This window comes from Pan troglodytes, chromosome 1 (assembly GCF_028858775.2).
Source record: "Pan troglodytes isolate AG18354 chromosome 1, NHGRI_mPanTro3-v2.0_pri, whole genome shotgun sequence".
NCBI lineage: Eukaryota > Metazoa > Chordata > Mammalia > Primates > Hominidae > Pan > Pan troglodytes.
This window is the reverse complement of record NC_072398.2, coordinates 47,542,374-47,555,744: the sequence shown is the minus strand read 5'-3', so window position 1 is coordinate 47,555,744 and position 13,371 is coordinate 47,542,374. Positions and strand designations below refer to the sequence as shown.

Below are 13,371 nucleotides of genomic sequence, written 5' to 3'. Positions count from 1 at the left end.
ACCCCGTCTCAACTAGAAATATGAAAATTAGCTGGGTGTGGTGGCGGGTGCCTGTAATCCCAGCTACTCGTGAGGCTGAGACAGGAGAATTGCTTGAACCCGGGAGGCAGAGGTTGCAGTAAGCCGAGATCATGCCATTGCACTCCAGCCTGGGGGCCAAGAGTGAAACTCCATCTTTTTTTTAAAGGAGTGCTGTTCTTCCTTCCTTGCCTAATCTAGCCCCCTCCTGAGTCCCTGTGAACCTCTGGTATCAACTCAGTTTGGGCCCAGTAGAAAGGAGTGGCCTAGAATAGAAAAATCTCCTATCCATCTTTTACAATTTGTCTCTCTTTTTGCCTTCCTATTTCCAATCAGTGTCACTTCCCTCTTCTTTTACAGTTCTTTTGACTTCTTGAAGGGTTTGGCCTTTAAGAAAAACCAGAATGTCAAAGTTAAAAGGATCTCCACTCCTCCCAACCCCTGCCCTTCTCCCCTTTACAGGCAAGAATCAAGGCCCACTGAAGGGAAGGGATGGGCTCAGAGCTACACAACTGGGGTACTGCAGAAGCCCGCCTAGAATGCAGGGCTCCTGGCTTTCAGTTTAGGGCTCATTCCCTTTCAGCAAATCACTGGGAATTTTTATCTTCCTAGCGTTTCCATCTCAGCAGATGTTACTTAGCTCTTAGCTAGAGAGAGGAACAGAAATATATTAGGGTCAAGACAGCTATCTCTGTGATGGAACCATCTATCAGCTTTTCGAGTCTCTGGAACATGGAGAGCTAAGAAATGTGGCAATACTTGGCAAACACTTCGTCTTTCTGGCCCCTAGTCACACACAAAAAATAATAATTAGAAACACTTTTAGTTCCTTCTTCAACTTAAAAATACCCCTCCAACTAGTCTAGCGAAAAACACCCTCCACAGTAAACCGTTTCCTGGGCCTAATCTGTTCCCTTAACCTCCTGGGAAGGCTGACTCAGGCCTGATTTCCTCTGAGAGGCCTGCGATTTTGCTTCCCAGCGTCCTGTGACTCTTGAGACGTGAAGCGAGGCAGGATGGCTGAGACCCAGGCCACTCTGACCTGCCTGTGGGTGTGGTTCAGGTTCTTACACATGTCCTGTGCAGTTCACACTACCACCCCATCAAATCTATTTGCTCTACTTAATTTTAATATGAGATGCACTAATATGCATACAAAATTAAAGGCTCTGATGCATGTGCCTCTGCCAAGGACCATTACTAACAAGATGATTCCACTTCAAAAGACTGCAAGACTGTTCTGATATCCAATCCTCAGATGCTCTGAAAGCTTTCATAAATGGAATTGTTTCTTAATTTCCTTTTTGGCTTGTGCATTACTGGTGTGTAGAAACACAGCTGATTTTTGTGTGTTGATCTTGTCCCTTGCAATTTTGCTGAATTTATTAGCTCTAGTAGCTTTTTTGTTTCTGGATTCTTTGGGATTTTCTATACATAGGATCATGTAAACTGTGAATAGAAATAGTTTTACGTCTTTCTTTCCAATTTGAATGATTTTTATTTATTTTTCTTGCCTAATTGCTCTGGCTAGAACTTTCAGTATAATGTTGAGTAGCAGTGGTGAAAGCAGACATCCTTCTCTTGTTCTTGATCTTAGGGGGATTTCTTGATTTTAGCCTTTCACCAGTGAGCGTGATGTTAGCTGTGGGCTTTTCATAAATGTCCTTTGTGTTGAGGAAATCATCTTCTATTTCTAGTTTTCTAATCATTTTTTTTTAATCACAAAAGGGTGTTGAATTTTATGTCAAATGCTTGTTTTCTGTATCACTCGAGATAATCCTGTGGCTTGTTTATTGTTTCCTTCATTGTGTTAGTGTGGTGCCTTACACTGACTGTTTTTCTTAAGTTGAATCACTCTTTTATTCCTGGGATAAATCCCTCTGAATTTTTTTTATCTGCAAAGTTTCATTTTTTTTTTCCTTTAAAAAGACAACAAAATTTGACTAAGTGCTAACATTTTACATTAGGATGGGTTGATGTATTTAATTATACTTTTCATTATAATTAGTGTACTTTAAACATTTAACAATTATATTGTGGTAAATATGTATAACCTACAATTTACCATTTTAGCCACTTCTAAATGTACAGTTCAGTGGCATTAAATGCATTTGCATTGTGTATAACCATCACCTGTAGCCATCTCTGGAACTTTTTTACCTTCCCAAACTTAAACTCTGTACTCATTAAAGAATAACTCTCCATTCCCCTTCCCTCCTCCCCAAGGCCCCGGCAACCACCATTTTACTTCCCATCTCTATGAATTTGTCAACATTTTTTAATAACTAGAAGTTAGGCATTAAAGGGTTAAAGGGCTTTATCTTCCTGTCTTCCAGTTTCCCACCAACTCCCTCCAGCCGGAGGGGCCACCACTGGCCCTGATGCAGAGATGAACTGATTGCTGGTCATCCTGAGACTCAGAGGGCACCACGCCCAGCCTCAGCGCAGGCTTCATTTCCTCTAGCTCAGGGGTTCTCCATCTTGGTTGCACATTAGCACCACCTGGGGAGCTTTTAAAAATGACCAATTCCTGGGCCCATCCCCAGAGATTCAGCTTCACTTGGTTTGGAATGTGGCTTCAGTGTCTGTCATTTTTAAAAGCTCCCTAGGTGATTTTGATGCACTGTGAGGGTTAGAACTACTCAGTGGTTGAGCTGATTTACTCCCTGGAACCCTTGACTGGTCACAGCTTTCAATGACGCAATTCCCTCCCCATCTGGTCGGTAATACTGACCCACTTTACATCCCTTCCCTGATTTTAAAATCCATTTGTAAATAGAGTAAATGCCAACTTCTGTAAAATGAAACTTTCAAAGTTGGAAAGAACCTTAAGTGTCATGTAGCTTTTTCTATTCCAGATACATCAAATCCCCCTAAAACATCCCCCTCAGAGGTCATCCAGCTTGGACACCTCTGTTGCTGGGGCATTCCTGCAACACTATGTTGAAATCATCTTATTCTATATTTGGACAGCTCTGTCTTTCAGAGTTCCTCATTGTATTAATCTGTCATGGATATGACTTCCACCCATCGCTGAAAGATCCCAAAAGCTTAGTGGGCTTCACCAAAAGGCATCCCTGAATAAAATGGAGGATATTCAAATAAGTCATGCAGAATAAGTGTGATTGCCTACAGAGTGTCAGCCTTTCAATATTTGGGAACAACTACCATGCATCTGTCCCCATCTTTTCTTCTCTGGTCTCAGCAGCCCCACTTCCTTCAGATTTTCACTGGATGTGTCCCCAGGTTTTTTCAAGGAAGGTTGATATATGACGTAGTAGCAAGATTGTGGACCATGACATAACTAAGACTTGAACTCAAGGTTCAAACATTGACTTTGCACCTGAAGTCCTTAGCGAGATGAGCATTTAGGAAATATTGGCAATTGAAATTATATCCTCCACATGGGCATCATCGCTACACTCTGTGTGACCTTGGGCAGGCCATGGAATCTCTTAGAGACTCTGTTTCTTCCCCAGGAAAAGTGGAATGAAAATGCCTTACTCCTGGGACAATGTTTTCCAACTTGCCTCAGCTTTCAGTCCTAACCTCTTCCTTCTCCTCCTCGTCATTCCACAAACCCACACCTGCATAGATTCCTATGATCTGGCAATTTCAAAAAATACAGTCAAAGAGTGATTGCATGAATCAAGTGAGACCATGTCAGACCTGACTCAGTCTCTGGGAAGCTCAATGTGTGTGCTTAATAAATGCCAGATTTAATGTTTTTTCTTTTCTTTTTTTTTAAAATTAATTAATTTATTTTTATTTATTTGTTTTTTATTTGAGACAGAATCTCTCTCTCTGTCACCCAGGCATGTAGCTTTTTCTATTCCAGATACATGTTGGCCAGGCTGGTCTCAAACTCTTGGCCTCAAGTGATCTGCCTGCCTCTGCCTCCCAAAGTGTTGAGGATTACAGGCGTGAGCCACTATGCCCAGTCTCATCCTATTTCTTACTCACCTTCCTCATTATATGCATCACCCTTTAAATGCTAGTTTCTCTTCTTTGAAGGTGTCGTGTCCAGAGTGAGGTGCACCACTCCATTTATGAGCTTACTGGCACAGGTTAGCCATAGGCAGATCACCTATTTATTATCAGATAGACAAAGCAGATTTTCTTTTCAATTTGTAGATTGCCCCTGAAAACCAGAGAACTGGGCTGATGCAGAAGGGATAAATTAAGGCATAAAGGAACGAGTCTGACTGTATCTTTGCTCTTTACTGTTTGTTGTTTAGTTATTTCATCTTGTTTTGGTGTTATCTAATTTTTTGGTAGACTTCAAGCATAGCATAGAATAGGTCCATAATAAAGGATTGCAAGAGTCAGTTACCAGTGCCTTTTTCCCAGTTCATTGGTGCAGATAATTGAGTTGACTGGGAAGGAGTATCTGGGTTCTGGGTAATGCCAAGATACCAACTGCTCTCTTCCTGCTTTTCCTTTAACAAAGGAGAGACAGCTGATGAGACACACGGTTAGGGGGCCCCAGCCAGGACCCACACAAAGCAGCTGCCTGCCTTGTCTCTCATCTGGGACCATTCTGTATGGCCCCTCTGGCTCTCCTTCCCCAGAGCTTCAGGAAGAGGGCTGGATTGCACGGCATACCCTGCACTATTGCGTCCTGCCCGTTGGACCCTGGCTTTTTGTGCTCTTCATCGCCCTCTGGGTATAGTTCGCTTTACCAAGTAGATTTAGAAGGTGTCAGCCACACTTACCCCTACCTCACTGGGTGAGTCTGTGGAAGCTGCACCCTCAGGGCCCATGCCCAGTTCCCAGGGGGAGGGGAAACGGCCACATGACAGTTAAGGTGCTTTCCTATGGTGCAAGTTCCGCCACACACAAGGTTTTATTTTGAAACCGTCAGATAAGTAGAGAAGGTGAAAGACTGACTAGTACGATGAATGTCTACATTCACTGATTGTTGACATTTTGCTAGATTGCTCTGTATATAGATCAATCTATATAATATTTTTCTGAGCCATTTAAGAGTAATTTGTTGCCAGGCCCAGTGGCTCACACCTGTAATCCCAGCACTTTGGGAGGCCAAGGTGGGTGGGTCACGAGATCAGGAGATCTAGACCATCCTGGTCCAACATGGTAAAACCCCGTCTCTACTAAAAATACAAAAATTAGCTGGGCATGGTGGTGGGTGCCTGTAATCCCAGCTACTCAGGGGGCTGAGGCAGGAGAATCACTTGAACCCGGGAAGCAGAAGTTGCAGTGAGCTAAGATGGCACCACTGCACTCCAGTCTGGGAGATAGAGCGAAACTCTGTCTCAAAAAAAAAAAAAAAAGTAATTTGTTGACATCATGATACTTAACCCTTCAACACTTAAGCATGTTATTTCCAAAGAACAAGGACATTTTTTTTTTTTTTGAGATGGAGTTTCGCTCTTGTTGCCCAAGCTGGAGTGCAATGGCACGATCTCAGCTCACCGTAATCTCCGTCTCCCGGGTTCAAGCGATTCTCCAGCCTCAGCCTCCCGAGTAGCTGGGATTACAGGCACGCACCACCATGCCCGGCTAATTATTTTGTAATTTTAGTAGAGACGGGGTTTCTCCATGTTGGTCAGGCTGGTCTCAAACTCCCGACCTCAGGTGATATGCCCACCTCGGCCTCCCAAAGTGCTGGGATTGCAGGTGTGAGCCACCACACCCAGCCAAACAAGGACATACTTCTATGAAGCTACAGCACCACAATCATACCCATTAATACTGGATTTAACAGAATTGTTTAATATATGGCCATAATCAGATTTTCCAGTAGTTTCCCAAATGCCTTTTTGAGAGTGCTGTATACTTTTTCTCAACCCACAGCCTGCTCAGTTAAGGCCTAAATTGAAATTTTCTCTCTCAGCAAAAGGGAAATAAGGTCATGATCCCTAAAATTGGGATAGTGAACCACGGGAGGAGAAGCACTTTGACTTATATCATTTCATGTAATCGTTCCAACAACTTAGCGAGATAGGTACTAGTATTCTCTCCATTTTACTGGTTAGGAAATTGCAGTTCAGAGAGTTATCTAAGTTGCCCAAATAGTATGAGCCATTATTACCACTCCATGCTGCATGCCATATGTAATGATAGAAAAATAAGAGATTATATTTGTAAAAACCTGCATCTTTTACATTCCACACATTCTGTATCCTCTTCACTAGGTCTTTTTTTAAATTATTATTATTTTTTGAGACGGAGTCTTGCTCTGTTGCCCAGGCTAGAGTGCAGTGGCATGATCTCGGCTCACTGCAACCTCCACTTCCCAGGTTCGAGCAATTCTCTGTCTCAGCCTTCCGGGTAGCTGGGATTACAGGCACCTGCCACCATGCCCGGCTAATTTTTGTATTTTCAGTAGAGATGTGGTTTCACCATCTTGGCCAGGCTGGTCTGGAACTCCTGACCTTGTGATCTACCCACCTCACCCTCCCAAAGTGCTGAAATTACAGGCGTGAGCCACTGTGCCCGGCCCACTAGGTCTTATGAGGTGTTAGCACATGCTATGCTGTCCCCATTTGACAGAGGAGGAAAGTGAGGCTCTAAGTCTGGGATTTAATAATATTTATGTAGTCACGATCATGTAAATGACATTTACTGATAATCTTTACGCAGAGCTCAATATACTTAGTTGTGGTTGCTGGGCAGGCTGTAAATAGCTATCAATAAAGGTGTAACTGCCAAGGCAGGAGGATTTCTTGAGGCCAGAATTCAAGAACAGCCTGGGAAACCTAGCAAGACTCACCCCCCAATCTGTACAAAGCATTAAAAAATTAGCCGGGCATGATGGCACATGCCTATAGTATGGTCCTCCTGCCACAGCTACTTGGGAAGCTGATATAGGAGGATTGATCACTTGATCCCAGCCAGGAGTTTGAGGTTGCAGTGAGCTATGATTGCACGACTGCACTCCAGCCTGGGTGACAGAGCAAGATCCCATCTCTTAAAAAAATAAAAATAAATAAATAAGTGAATAAAGGTGTTATTGACTGAAGAAGAGAGGTAGAAGAGGGAAAAGGAGGGTCTCTAATACTCTCCTCTTCTACTGAGGGGATTCAAGAGTCTGTCAAAGTGTTAGAAAACAAGAAACCAAATTTTAAGATCAAAGGTACAAGATAACTCATAAAAGTAACTAAAATCAAATATTGGGAGGAAGAAAAGGAGAAAGAGAGTCGGGTTTAGTGTAAGTGCTCTAAACTTGTCTAACTCCTTAGGTAATGATAGATATTGTCTACTGGTGACAAAACAGGGAATAGTTATTAGTATGTTATCTAGAGTTTACGTGGATAACCACCAAAGGAGCTAATAACAGAAAACTATTTGGACAATAGAATGGAGTTGGGAAGAGGTGGGACAGGAACTGTTGCTTGTTATTATAAGGTCTTCTGTACAATTTGATGGTGACCACCCAAAACAGTAGTGAGGAAGGCAGGCTTTAAATTCAGATATTCTAGTTTTCTTGTTTTCTTGTTTTCTTTCTTTCTTTCTTTCTTTCTTTCTTTCTTTCTTTCTTCTTTCTCTCTCTCTCTTTCTTTCTTCCTTCTTTTCTTTCCTTCCTTCCTTCCTTCTTTCTTTCTTTCTTTCCTTCTTTCTTTTTTTGACAAAGTCTCACTCTGTCACCCAGGCTGGAGTGCGGTGGAACAATCACAGCGCATTGCAGCCTCAACCTCCCCAGGTTCAGATAATCCTCCCACTGCAGCCTCCCGAGTAGCTGGGATTACAGGCATGTACCACCACGCCTGGCTAAATTTTGCATTTTTTGTAGAGAGGGGGTTTTGCCATGTTGCCCAGGCTGGTCTCAAACTCTTAGGCTCAAGCGATCCACCTGCTTCAACCTCCCAAAGTTCTGGGATTACAGGCATGCGCCAACGCGCCTGGCCTTCTGGCTTCTAAATACACAGAGGTGAGCAGGACAAAAGGCCTGGCCTTGGAGGAAGGAAATCTAAGGATGGGATTTAATAATATTTATGTAGTCATGATCATGTAAATGACATTTACTGATAATCTTTAAGCAGAGCTCAATATACTTAGTTGTGGTTGCTGGGCAGGCTGTAACCTGCCCAGCAACCACAGAGAGGACTGTCTTAAGACCTGGGTGCCGGCCTGGCTCTGTGGCTCACACCTGTAATCCCAGCACTTCGGGAGGCTGAAGCGGGCAGATCATGAGGTCAGGAGATCGAGACCATCCTGGCTAACACGGTGAAACCCTGTCTCTACTAAAAATACAAAAAAATTAGCCGGGTGTGGTGGCGGGCGCCTGTAGTCCCAGCTACTTGGGAGGCTGAGGCAGGAGAATGGTGTGAACCCAGGAGGCGGAGCTTACAGTGAGCCGAGATCGCACCACTGCACTCCAGCCTAGGCGACAGAGTGAGACTCCATCTCAAAAAAAAAAAAAAGACCTGGGTGCCCACTGGGCATGCTCACCCAGAAAGAGCCCCAGGACGCAGCATGCCCATAAGGATGCACCCAACACCCTACATCCCACATGAATTGCTAAATATTTGTTGTAATTTAAAAAAAATTATAATTTCACTTTTTTTTTTTTTTAAGAGACAGGGTCTCAGCCTGTCGCCCAGGCTGGAGTGCAGTGGCACCAATGCAGCTCACTGCAGCCTTGACTTCCAGGGCTCAAGTGATCCTCCTGCCTCAGCCTCCTAAGCAGCTGGGACCACAGGCGCCCGCCACCACACCCGGCTAATTTTTGTATCTTTTGTAGAGATGGGGTCTCGCTATGTTGCCTAGGTTGGTCCCAAACTCCTGGCCTCAGGATTGCTTCCAACCTTGGCCTCCCAAAGCATTCGGATCACAAGGGTGAACCACCATCCTTGGCCTATAATTTCACTTTTAAAAGTATTTGGTTATCAGCAATTCATTTATTAATAATTTTAAATTGGCTATTTCTTGGTAACCCTGAACATATGCAGAAATTACTGGATCAGAAGAAAAATTTTATCTGTAAGTTATTTTCAAATAGAATGCATTTTTGTGAAAGCTAAAGTTAAGTATTGAAGAAGTTGACACAATGTTACATTTTATAGATGTTTGATTAAATCTTGATTAACTTCAATTTTGTAGTTTTATGTTTGTATTTTGGAACCCAGGGCCTCTGAAAAGCTCCTCGGCTCTGCACCTTCTGTCCTGGGAACATGTGGGGTGGGTGGTCTATGTATGGCCCTTAAGGGTCTCTCAGCAAATGTTAGAGACCCACACCACTCTGGAGCAGTCACAACCTGACCCTGAGGATGGAGGTTTGCTTGACTGAAGTTCCATAACCTAAATCCCATCCTGCTATCAGAGTTCTTCCTCAGGCCTTCACTGCAAAGGTTCCTCTGGTCTACTCTATGGTCCGTGCTGAATGACTTCATATCCATCCTCCCATTTACTCTTCATGGCAACCTTATGAGGTGGGCAGGACAAATATTTCCCTTTCTGTAGATGTCAAAATCGGACTCAGAGAGGCTAAGTAACTTACCCAAAGCCACATAACTTTAGGGAATGAGTTGGGGAACCCAAGTCTTCCAACTCCTGGTCTTTGTCCTTTCCAATACACTCCAGGGTCATGTATAGCAGAAGGGGCCAGTGGAGTGGTGTCTTTCTTTTTTTTTTCTTGAGAAAGGGTCTTACTTTTTTGCCCAGGCTAGAGTGCAGTGATGCAATCATAGCTTACTGCAGCCTCAACCTCTCAGGCTCAAGCGATCTTCCCATCTCAGCCTCCTGAGTACCTGGGATTACAGGAGCACACCACCACACTTGACTAACTTTTACATTTTTTGTGGAGACAAGGTCTTGCTATGTTGCCCAGGCTGGTCTGGAACTCCGAGGCTCAAGTGATCTTCCCATCTCGGCCTCCCAAAATGCTGGGATTACAAACATGAGCCACCTCGCCCAGCGCCACAGTGTCTTTAATGGCTCATAGAACTTAACCACAGACATCATGTCTGTTATACAAATGCAGAAATCATATTGAGCTTTTAAATTTACTTTGCTATCACATTTATTTTGACAAGCCCTTGAGATTTATTTCTCAATAAAAGCTACTTTAAAGTACACCACCAATTTTATCACTCCTGCTCATTTTTACCCAGTCAAAAAAATAACGTAAAAGTGTTATGTTTTGAGGTTCTGTTTCTCATTTTCTCATCAGAGTTGAAAATTACCATTGTGCATGAATTTAGGCCTGTGTTAGGCTGGCAACCCATTAAAACTCCTCTGCTTTTTAGCCGGTCTGGAGCTAATAAGCCGGCCCCTCCCAATTTACACATCTCCTGTGAGATCCAGTGTCTCTCTGTCACTCATTACCAAGCTCCTTACTAAATGTCATCACAAAGATGCCACATCACCCCTCTTAGTCATCTCCCCACTTCCTCTTGCTGGCCACGGCCAGAAAGAAATCAGGGGCCGTAGGGAGGCCTAAAAAGTGACCACAGAGTTGGGGGTGGCTGTGGGAAGTGGATGGGAATGGCCACTGCTGAGCTGGCCACAGAGACTGTGACAAAGACAAAGGCCTCTGTGTTTGGGATGGCAGGGAGGGGGCCAGAGGCCGAGTCAGGGCTGGCATGCTCATAGTCTGGGAAAGGCCTCCCAGGGCAGAGGAAAGCCCACAACGCCACTCTGAGTTGGCCGCTCTTAGCACTTGGAAGTAGCTTAGTTGGGTCCTGGTACACAGTAGGGGCTCAGCAAACATTTGTTGATTGATTACTTGGCAGGGTGGCAGGGTTGGGGGTAAGGGATGCCTTTAAGCTGAGGTGGGTAAAGGGAATGTCCTTTCCCTTTCTCCTGCCCACGGGAGTGCTGTAGGTGCTGAATTTCCCTGGCTTGTTCAGAGGCCACCTCTTTGCTTCCTCGACCTCTCCCTGACATTGGGCCTCTGACGCATGTGGGGTAATGCACAGGCTTTGGAGTCAGCCTGACCCGGGTTCCTACAACCTCCCTGAGCCTCAATTTTCTCGTCTGTAAAATGGGGGCAATAATACTCAGGCCAGGGAATTGTGAAGATCATCCTAGAAGGTGTTAAGCACCCTCTGGCCTAGAGCCAATGTTGGTCATTCTTATGGTCCTTACTTTGGATGCCCCGTGGCTCGCTGCACCCCCATGTATAAAATAAATCCTTGATCCACCAAACGTACACCGGACAGGCAAAGGGATGGAGCGAAGCCAAGGATGCCTCATTTAGCCCCAGCCATGCAGACTATACTTCGGGGTAGATTTATCCCCAAATGGATGTTTACGTATCAGACAGGGGATGCTTCCCTGTCTGAGGGTCAGATGGACGGGTGGAAGGGTTGTCTGTGGTGCTGGCTCTAAGATATATGGTCCCTCGGGCCCCTCTGGGCTCCAGACTGCAGGCCTCCAGGGGACGAGGGGGGCAGAGTGGCCTGGGGTTTTGTTTGGCAACACTGGCCTATTATCTGGCCCAGGCTGTGTTTCCAGGGCATTATAAATAGCACCCGCTTCGCTCTGGAAGGAGGAGACGCAGATGTGGCTGAGGCAAAATATATGGGAAGGTGGGAGATTTGAAATGATAAACTCGAGGCTTGTGAGCCAAAATACAGGCTGGGGCCATCTCCAGGCAATAGGACACCAGGGAGGGCTCAGCCTGGATACCTCTGTGGTGAAGGCCTGACTCACAAAGCCAGACAGAGCCTGTGCTCAGTGGCCCATGGGCCAGGGCTGCCGGCTCTGTTTGCTTCCATCTGCCTCTTTGTAGAGAGCCTGGGCTGCTTCCTAAACTCAGCCAGAGGAGTGAACAGAGCTTGAGCCAGATTTCAGGTCTAGAGAGAGAAGCAGGAGAAAATGTGAGGGTATATTCACCTGCAAAAGGCCAGCCACTGTGTGTTCCAACCGAGAAGGAGGGAATCCTTTTCTCTTCTTTTATTCTATTGTCTTCTATTTTAATTAAGGTATAATTTACAAACAGTGAAACACAGAGATCGATGTGTTTTTGACAAATGAATACGCCCATGTGACCCACACCGGATCCAGATATGGAACATTTCCATCAACCCACAGAATTTCCCTCCTGTCCCTTTTGTCAATGTGCTCCCACCCACTGTCTCCGTGTTCTGATTCGTATCATCATAGATTAGTTTTGCCTGCTCTTGAACTTCATATAAATGGAATCATGTGGTGGGTTCTATTTTGTGTCTGGCTTCTTAGCTCAGCATAATGTTTTTGAGATTCATCCATGTTGAATGATGTATTTTGCTTCTTTTAATTTCTGACGTATGAATGTGCCACAGTTTGTTTATGGGAGGAAACTTGAGATTCCTTTCATTGCGGTAGGATTCACATCTATCCAGCATCAATAGAGTATCTGCCAGGGTTTTGAGAGTTAAGCTGGTCGGTCCTTAGTGGATGTTTAAAGTGTTCAGTGTCACCTTCTTTGTTCCCAGACAACTTCCCCATTTCTGTGTCTTTCTGTAAAAGACCATAATGCCTTTTCTTCCCTCCATGGACTGGAGCTGCCTTTATCTCCTGGAGCTGGGAAGTTCAGATCATTTGTAGAGGGGCCCCTGGTTTCCCCGTAAGACAGAATGTTATTCTCTAATCTGAATTGAGCTGACACATGTTGACAGACAGGGGTGTCTGGCCCTGCATGTGGGAAACACAGGTCCACGTGCAAGACTGGAGCCTGTGGTGGGGAGACACTGGTGACCCGGAGCCAAGAAGTGACATGATGAAGCTGTTTTACCAGCAGGACGGCCCTAATGGCAGGGACCACGTCTGCTCTGTTCACCAATGGGAAGCCAGCACATAGCACAGAACCTAGCAAGCAGTGGGCATTCCATAAAGAGGTGTGGGACCAACTAATGGCTTGGAAGAGGGAGAGTTGGGCCAGCAGATGTACTGTCACGTTCCTGACATGCAAAGTCTGGGCTAGGGTGGCCCTGCTGGGGAAGGAAAGGAAGAGCCGTGGGAGAGACTTTTTACAAAGGAAAACCGAACAGGACTGGATGACTGTGGAATATGGGAGGGACACAACAGAGAGCAGAATCCAAAAGTCGTGCAGTCTTTTTGGAAGAGCACTGGACTGAAAGTTGAGTCCCTCCTGCACCTTTTGGCATATAACCTGGGTAACTCATTTAACCTGTCTCAGTCTTAGAGTCCTTATCCATCAAATGATCAGTTTGCTAGGGCAGCCATAACAAATTACCACTAAGTGGGTGGCTTAACGAAACAGAAATCTATGGTGTCAGTTCTGGAGGCTAGAAGTCTGAAATCAAGGTGTTGGCAGGGTCATACTCCCCCTGAAATTAGTGGAGAATTTTTCCTTGCCTCTTCTAGTGTCCGGTGTTTTCCAACAATCCCTGTCATCCCTTGGTGTAGAGACGCATCACTCCGATTTCTGCCTTCACCGCTGCA

The 13,371-nt window shown here is 44.9% G+C and overlaps 1 protein-coding gene across 8 annotated transcripts in view; it reads left to right on the top strand.

Annotated features, from left to right (window-relative positions):
- Window positions 1-13,371, top strand: part of NAV1 (neuron navigator 1) — a 305,087-nt gene that overhangs the window by 20,110 nt on the left and 271,606 nt on the right. The gene's annotated exons all lie outside the window — the stretch shown is intronic.